Source organism: Crocodylus porosus, unplaced genomic scaffold (assembly GCF_001723895.1).
Source record: "Crocodylus porosus isolate Cpor-Errol unplaced genomic scaffold, CroPor_comp1, whole genome shotgun sequence".
NCBI classification, from domain to species: Eukaryota; Metazoa; Chordata; order Crocodylia; family Crocodylidae; genus Crocodylus; species Crocodylus porosus.
Window position 1 is genome coordinate 69,924,484 of NW_017728949.1, and position 9,052 is coordinate 69,933,535.

General features: G+C 44.8%; 1 protein-coding gene across 1 annotated transcript in view; it reads left to right on the forward strand.

The window, feature by feature from the left end:
- Positions 1 to 3,569: 3,569 nt before the first annotated feature.
- SPOPL (speckle type BTB/POZ protein like) overlaps positions 3,570 to 9,052 on the forward strand; it is a 52,491-nt gene continuing 47,008 nt past the window's right edge. Inside the window, exon 1 of the mRNA XM_019554309.1 lies at positions 3,570 to 3,696. The gene's annotated coding sequence lies outside the window, so the exon portion shown is untranslated. The remainder of the gene's footprint in view (positions 3,697 to 9,052) is intronic.

Genomic DNA, 9,052 nt, shown 5'->3' on the forward strand with positions numbered 1-9,052 from the left:
AATCACAAACGTAACATTTTTATTTTAACTGTGTGTGAAGTTGGGGAGTCCTTTACTCATAGTTTCCTAGGAAGCTAATGAACCATGGGACCCTCTTAAACTAAGGTAGTGTGATTCTCAGTAATGCGTCCAGAGCTGGGTATCATGAGGCACTAAGTTATAATTGATTTAGGAACCAGATCAGAAATGGAAGGTTTTATAACTTGCACTTCTACCTGATAGAAATATGGGGAAACTTATTAAATACCTGCTCAGTGACTCAAACCTATCAAGTGCCAAGTAGTCTCAAAATGGTATTGTTACCTTAAAATATACATCCAAAGAATGGGTTTTTCACATTTTAGCCAGAATCTCTTTGTACACCAGTTCCCCATTTGTGAAATGAGTATTACTTCCTACCTTACAGAGAAGTTGCAAGGACAAATTAATGTTTGTGGAGCACTTGGATACTGTGGTGACAAGTGCTGTAGAAAAGCCCACTAGAAGATCAATAATTCTGTATGTAGTTCAGGGTCTTGGGAGCATTCAGTAAAGTCCACATATGGTATAATGAAAATGAGGGGAAAATACTGAACAACTACATTTTTCTGTAAGCAATATAGCAGAAGGCCTGTCGGAGGAAAAAAATGTGATCAGATGGAGACAGGCAGCACAGACACAAGAGTAAACAAGGATCAGATAAGAAAAGTCAGAAGTAAGGTTGTCAAACTTTTGAATGTTTGTGTTGTGACCTTACTAACACTCTTTTAACTATTTTTCTCTGTAATAATTAATAGCAGTATGTACATTTTCAAGTTTACTTTTTTCTTTTGACTCTAGTTAGAAGAAAAAAAAATCATTATTTCACATAAATATCTTTATAAATATACATACTTAACTTTGATAGAATTGGGGAAAAACTCAGTTGGTATCCTAGCATTTCAAATTACTTCTCTTCCAAATACACAGTCACTGTGTTATAAAAGACTAAAATCATTTGAATTAGAATTTCTTATAACTGAGCGTCTACAAGATGGAAAAACCTACCTGGATTTTTTTTCTGTCTACCTGTTCTGCACAGATCAGGCTCTGCATGCAACCAGAAAAAACTTGCAACAGTTCATCTGGAAATGCTTCCCTGTGGGAACAAAGGAAAAAAGGGAAGGTTGCAGTGGGAGGTATTGGGTGACTTAGTGATTTGCCAGTATAAATTCTACCGCTAAAATACTTACTGCATATAGACCCTAACAATAATTTGCTTAGGAAACAGAAGAAATTGCTATACCAACTGAAAGATTTTTTTTAACTAGCTCATTTAATGTTGGAGGTATTTATAAAGTTCTGTGGCAAATTTTTAATAAATCATGTTGGAGCAGCACCTTTTTTATCTGGGTAATAAAAATATAATAGTGCTTTTCACCAAAATTAGGCCAAAGAACTTTATTATGAATATAATGCATCTCGTTTCATCTTCTGCGGGATGGGGAGAATGGCAGTTCCTGGTGACAGGACACTCATCGCATTCTAAAGCTGAAAGCGTATTTAAGAACTCTTAAGGCACCTGCTCAGCACCTAGCAGAATCAGGCCACTACTGAGGCACATGATACAGCAATAAGGGTTGAGAAATGTGGATAGTACTGGATCTTTGTTACCATAAAGTAAATCCTGCTACTAGGAAAGTTGCCAGGGGGCAACTTTATTTCTAAGGGATTAATTCAGTGGTGCTTAACCTTTTGGCCCCATGGGCTGGATGAGTGGCATGGGGCAGCTGGATCCAGCCCCATCGTGTTGGCCCTGTGCAATCTAGAGCACTGGGTCACGCTGTCTAGCCCACAGGCCTCCCAACAGCACCAGAAATCTAGCAGGAAGGGAGTGACAATTATGGCTATCCCATTTTCCCACTGCCAATTTTTTGGATCCTTGCGGAGCCCTGCAGGCTAGATGACATGGCTTGGGAGTTGGGCATCTTTGGATTAGCTGAAAGACTCCTTCCTCCCCCCACCCCAAAATTATCCTGCTAAGAAGCATGATTGTCAAATCAGAACACTTGTTTCAGACTGTATTTCATTTCCATGTGATAAAATACTATTGTCACAGAAGTGAATAGGGAGGGTGAAATACAGTTCCCATTAACCAATTAGAGACCCTCCCCCCGCTATCTTCCATGACGAGTGTTTCTCATCTGACACAACAATCACCTGTCTGACAGAGGCAGTCTAACCATGTTAGTCTCTAGGCAGGTGGAAGGCAGTGTACAGATGTATCTTACAGACTCGCTAAACTGGAGATGCAGAAGCTTTTTTGAGTCTCACCTCACTTCATCAGATGCTGAATCAAATCTGCCTGTGAGGAGGTGAGCTTAGGCCCCAGAAAGCCTCTCTGATTTTAGTTAATCATGGACTTGCCAGGTGCAACAGCTACGTATGAAGGGAAGCACTTTAGCTGAAAGGACGATGAATGTGTTGGTGGCAAGGAAGCTCTGGGTTGCAGTCTTGCCTCTTCTTTTTCTGCATATAACACGTGGGTATTTTTCATAACCTTATTACTGAATCCTCCTCATAGACAGGCCTGCAGCAGTGTGGTGGTTGTCAGCAGCTTTTCAGATGATGGCAGACAAAGCCGCGCATTTAAGACGTGTTCAGACTAAAGCCTATGGTCCCTTGTCAGTGCAGCCAGTAGCGAGAGGGGTTTCTATGGGAGCTGATTCAGATCTGCACCCCAAAGAAGATGTGGCTGTTCCTCCTGCGAGCCCTGCTCTTAGATTCAAAACTGCCCATGAATGAAGTGTGACCCCTGCACGGTGGCGGCAAGCATAGAGCTCCTGCAGACAACAGCAGCGGTGTTAGGGGGGTGACAAGCGTCGACCACCCACAGGTGCCGCCATCCATGTCAGCAGCACTTCTTTCACTGCCGACCCGAGTACACAGGCACCTGTGTGCACCCCCTACGTATTGCTAATGCGGTTGCCAGCCCTATCCCAGGAGGTTTCATCACATGATGTAATGACAGTTATGGCTTGACATCAGGAATGCAAACACTGCGTTTTAAAAACCCACTGCACAACTGCATCAAGCAGATTCTATCGCTTCTGGGCCGCTTGGAGGCTCAGATCAAGTTTATTTTAGTTGAATGCGTTGTCATTTATGTCCCGGTGACTCTCCTGGAGATCGATTCCCTAATGACTGGAGACCCCCGGGGCAGGCAACCAGACCCGCCGTCCCTGGGGGAGTCGACTCTGTTCCCAGAGCCGCGACCGCCAAAAGCTTCCTAAGAGCTGTCATTGCCTGGGTCACACCATGGGCCCACCTGGCCCAGTCTCCTCAGCGTTTGAGCACCCCCAAGCCCTGCACCAGGGCGGCCCAGCTAAGGTCTCAACACCTGAGATGCAATGGCCGGGTCCTTCCCCCCGCTCCCTGCTGTGAAAGTGGCAGCCAGGCGACCCCGGGAAGCGCGGTCCCTCGATGAGGCGTCTGACGCACCGCCCCCTGGTGCCGGCGGCTCAGGACAGACCCCTCCCCCATCCCCTAGGAGGAAGTGGCGACGTCGCGGCCCGGCCGCAGTGACGTCACGGCGCGACCCCGCCCTCCCCGGAAGTGAGCGGGCGGCCGTACGGAAGCCGGCAGGGGCTGCGCCAGGGTGCGGGGGGCGCTCGCAGGGGTAGGAATGTGGCTGCGCCCCCGGCCCGGCAGCATGAGCCCCACCCGCGCCGCGCTCCGGTACGTACCGCCCGGCCCGCGTCGTGCGGCACCCGGCTCCGCCCCCACCCCACCCAGCCCGGGCCCACGGGGCGCCTCCTCGGGCTTCAGCCCCGCCGCTCCCGCGGGTAGGGGCCTGGAGGCTTCCGGCGATGCAAGTAGCGGGGCGTTTTGCAGGGAAGGGGGAGGGGGGAGAGTTGCCGCGGCCTGGTCTGGTGGCCCTAGCCCTGCGGCCGGGTCGTGCTCCCTGCCCGGGGCCCAGCCAGCGCCCTCCTGCCCCGCCTGGCCCCTGGGCTTGGCCTCGTCCTTCCCACTCCGAGTGGGCTCTTCCCTTCTGAGGAAAAGGCGCATCCCATTTTTTTAAAAAATCAAGGACTGTTCCGCTTCCACCTTTCCACTGAAAGCTTTTTTTCCCCCTAAATGTTGGCAGGGGTGTTTAATTTCATAGATTTCATAGACATTGGGGCTGGTGAAATCATTGATCTGCTACAGTTAAAGCAAAGATGTTGCATGTATAGTCTTCACTGTGGTTTGGTTTACAGCAGTTGCAATATTGGGCAGGGAGTGGGATTGTCTCTAGTCAAGTTACATTTGCACCTGGTGATGTCCAGGGTTTCATTTGACATTTTAACTGTAATCTCCTGTCCTGGTGGTATTGTAGCATAGTCTGAGCATGTTATGCTGCAAATGGGTAGTAGGCCAACAAGGTTCTTTAGGTGAATCTGATATCTTTTATTAAACCGACTTAAATAGTTGGGGGGGGGAAATTTTAGTGAGCTTTTTGGTTCACAATTTTTTCCCCCCCTAACTATTGGAGTTGGTCTAATTAAAAGATATAAGATTCATCCAAAGAACTTTGTCAGCCTGTGTCCCTAGACCAACACGGCTACAACCTATACCCCTGTAACACTAATTAGTAAGGCAGTCAGGACTCATAGTAGAGATGATGTCTTATATTAGACCAGCAATGGTTTTCTTAGACCAAAAATCTTTCCCCATAACCAATAGGGCTACAACCCGGATACCTGACTAATAGGTAAGAGAACTTGTAACAGGAGAAACATTTTGCTTTGGAAAGAACGAGGTCAGCAAAACTAATATGATTCATGATCATATTCCTACCATTAAGTAAAGTTTCATGAATGAATTATCTTTTGTGTGCTGATGTTGTAATAGAAACGCTGAAGATATTGCGGGCATTACTTACTTTCCGTTTCAAAATGCACTTCTGCTTAGTAGAGGTACAATTTTAATTCTTAAAGAACTATATAATCTTTCCTGTTAGAGGTGTCATGCCTTTCAGATTAAATATGCTCAGTTGAATGAAATGCAGTCAACTTCTGATCACCGGCTGTGCAAACTTCTCTTGGTATCTGCGAGTCCGGCTGGGTTCTTGGCTGCTCTTCGTGCTGCCACATATTTATTCTGCAGAACTATTGTCACATGTGGCTTGGATGCTACAGTGGAAGTCTTGCTGTTCTGGAACTGAAATAGAGGCATGATTACATCCGGCTTTTTGTTAAACTTTGGACAAAAGCAGATGAAGATGCTTCTGAGATGAGTTTATTGTTCTTTCCAAAGTTTAGCTAAGTAAAATCAAGCTGCTTTCTTGTGAGGCCATGGGGGAGGGAGTTTCAGTTTCCAGTGATATGGTGTTTTTTGTCACTGACAAGTGTTTTATGTTTGACCTCTGGAAGGGCCACATACCTTTGCACTTTTACCATTTGTTTCTAATATCTCTATACTAAAGGTTTCAACAAATAAAAAAAGTTGCATGTGTTCTTTCTCTCACCCTTTCCCCATTCCCCCCCAATTCAAACTTAACAATCCCTGAGGAATTAACTGCGTTCCTTTAAAATGGTCCCTATGCTTTAACTTAGAAATCATTCTCATGTCTAATGTTTTACGTAATTGTTACAAATAATACTTAGAAACATAATACCTGAAAAGAGCAAAAACATAGTTTTCTTAAAGGCACAGAGCAAAGATTTAACAGCTGTTTTGTACATTAGTTTCACTATTTTTTTTTTCTCAGTCATTTTTGCCCTTGAATTTTCACAAAACTGGGGAAATATAAACATGTTGTATGCTTTTTTTTTTTAAACTGCTAAACATGTTGGGACACTTAGAGCACCCGAAACTACTTCCTCCTTACTCTTTGAACCTCATATTGCTAATGTTCAGAAACAGAAAAACATTGTCCAAAACATTGAGAGCAACTGGCCTAGACACATTTGTTGGTATCTAACACTTTATATGCTACAAAACAAACAGAAAACAAGTTAAAATCTCTAGTGATTAGGAAAAGCCCTTCCACTTTTAATATTCCATGCCTACTGATTCCAGCTCCTAGAAGGATACCATCTTGGAATCTCCTTATTTTTAGTAAATATTTAGAAAATTATTTAATTTTTAAAAATGAAGAACAGGAACCTGACTACTTTTTGTAAGGGGAAGTAGCTAAGCCAGTTGTCAAATGCCCGAAGTTGGGTCAGAATGAGTTTATTTTTCACTGTCGTTATGAAAATTGCTGTAGCTAGCAGGCCTTATACATTCCATCCTAGGAATACCATGTATCTTAGACTGCAGACTTTTGAGGCTGACATCTGTTGTTATTTTAACACAGAAAAGAATGTCTTAACACGAAGACCTAGTGGTCCTTGGAACCTCAGCCATGGAACTGCTACAGTACAAATAATCTCAGACAAGCAAAGCCTCTCACTACCTTATGTGGGACCTTGGCCACCCCAGGAAGACTGTCTGCTGGAGTAGCAACAGCTTCTCATCTCTTTTCTCTCCCACCCCATTTCACATGGTTGGTTCCTGAGGCAGCTGGGTTCCTGGAATAACTTTTAGGTTTTTTTCCACAGGTAGGTCTTTTTTCAAAGGAGTAGGAATGCCTGTCTTTCTGTGAAGATAGACATGCTGGTTTTGTTTGCACTTTTCTGCATGTTTAGAAGGTAATCTTTGCCAGTGGAAAACATTTTGAAATTTATTTTGTTGTTGTTGTTGTTTTGTTTTTTTTTAAATTCAAGCTTAGGTTCCGTAGACATTTCACGGCAGAAGAGATGGCACTTCATTATAGCTGAGTACTTTTTGTTGTTGGGGTTTTTTTTAAGGTCTGGTTATGTGATGTGTATATAATGTGGCAGGCGTATGTCATTCTTAGTGGGTATTTTCAACCAGTGGTAACTTTTGTCAGTATTTAACTTTTGGGGTAGGGTTATGTTCAGTTTGGGAACAAACTCTTCTTTTTAACTAAATGCTGCTTTGGCAGAGCAAGAGCCCCTAAGTTGCTTATATGGCTTCTTGTGGCTTGGTGAAAATTGACTGCAACTTTTGTCAGATATAGGACTTATACAGCACACTTTATTGTACAGGCAACCATTAAATCTTGTTGTGTGAATTATTTAAGTTGGCTGAGGTTTGTTGGCATGACTGTTGAGCTTAGGATAGTTAGGGGAGCGTGGGACATTTCCCTCTGCTCATTCAAAGGCTTGTTGCTGCTGTGGAACCAGAGAGTTTGCATCTTCAGATTTGGTGAACTGCATGACTTTTACCTTGCATTGGCTTATCTCTCTCAGGAAGTGACTCTCTTGATTTTGTTTTTCGGTTTTTTTGACATGACATAAACAATACTGCCAGATACTAGTCTGCGCTTATGGAAGCGATTGAAGTGATCTGGTGTAAAATATTACATAGTATTATTTTGGTGAATTAAAAATATTTCCTTTCTGTGCAGTCTATTGAGAGCAGTGAGGCCAGGATACACAGTGATTTCAGTTGAATTCCATATAAACTGGATGTAGTTAGCTGAATAAAAGAAGAGATGTAATTGGTAAATCAGCAATTTCTATAATGTAAGATAGTGTAAGCCTATATACTGGGATACGTTCACCCAGCTTGGTGTTGGTTATCAAAATGGCATTTGTAGTATAAGATATACAGTGCCTACACCAGAACAATTGCAGCATATCCCAAGTTAGTCATTTGAGACAAAAAGACCTGCTATTTCCACCAAGTGGTACATGTACTGTGTGTTTAGTGGTTTTTTAGATAGCTGCTCGTCTGTTCTCTGTGGATCCTGGTATAACTTACATGCTTATAAATTATATGCAGACACACCACCCTCCTACCATATTTACTTGAATTTAAGATGACTGCCAAGGAATTAGATTCTATACAGTTGGGCCTCGATTTGCACCATGGTTATATTCTTGAAAAAACAACATGCAAATAGAAATTATGTAAAAAGATATCAAGGGTATATGGGAAATAAAGGTTTAGGTTCCAGGTGTGGCTGATAATTTGGCCAATAAATGCCCATGCATGCACGCAGCCAGCTGCAACGCAGCACGCAGGCAATGAGGACCACAGCCTGGCAGCTTGGAGAGCTCTGTGTGGCTGGTAAACCTGGTGTGGTGGAAGGGGAGTGGGCAGGGAAGAGTTGGGGGGACAGGCAGATCAATGTCCTCAGTGGTGAAGGAGGAGTGGGGCAGGGTTAGATGCTGTCTAGCTGGGGCGGGTGTGGTATGGAGCTTGTCTGGCGGGGAAGCTGGGGCTGTGCTGGGCTTTTCTTGGCAGGGGCTGGGTTCAGGGTGGGCAGTGGCAGCCCTGGGAAGGGGCTACGAGTAGTTGGGCTACAGCCACCCCATATTTTACCATAGTCCCTTTCCAGTGCCACCGCCTGCCCCAAGCCTAGCCTGGCTCAGCCTCCACTGAGAAGAGCCCCATGCAGCCCCAACCCTAGCTCACAGCTGCAGCCTGCCCTGCGCAGATCTGGGGGCACATGTCACCCATGCCCTCTCGGGGTGCGTGCAGCAGTAGGAGCTGTCCCTCGTACAAGCAACATCTCTGTCCCCCACACACCCTACCCCAGCCCAGTTTGGCAATGCCTGCCCCAGCCTCTGCCTCCTTCCCTCCCTCACTGCGGGGGTGTTGATCTCCCCCCCTCCCACGTCCCTTCCCTCCCCACCTCTTCTTCCACCACAACACAATACACTTACCAGCTACACTAAGAGCAGTGTGCTAGATGGAGGGTGGGAAGTGACTAGCTCATTCTAGACGTGTCTGCACATATTGGCAACCATGGTGCATCTTGGTGACCATGCTGCACTGTATAAAAGTGAATCCATACTGTGCACAGAAAGAAAGGGTCACAATTAATTGATTGTGTATAACAGAAACCGTGCAAAAATACCATGTAAATTGAGGCCTGACTGCACATGGAAAAACTGCACATTTGTTATAATTTTATAGATTTCATAGACATTAGGGCTGGAAGGGACCTCGGGAGATCATTGAGTCCAGCCCCCTGCCCAAAGGGCAGGAAGTCAGCTGGGGTCATAGGATCCCAGCAAGATAAGCATCCAATTTA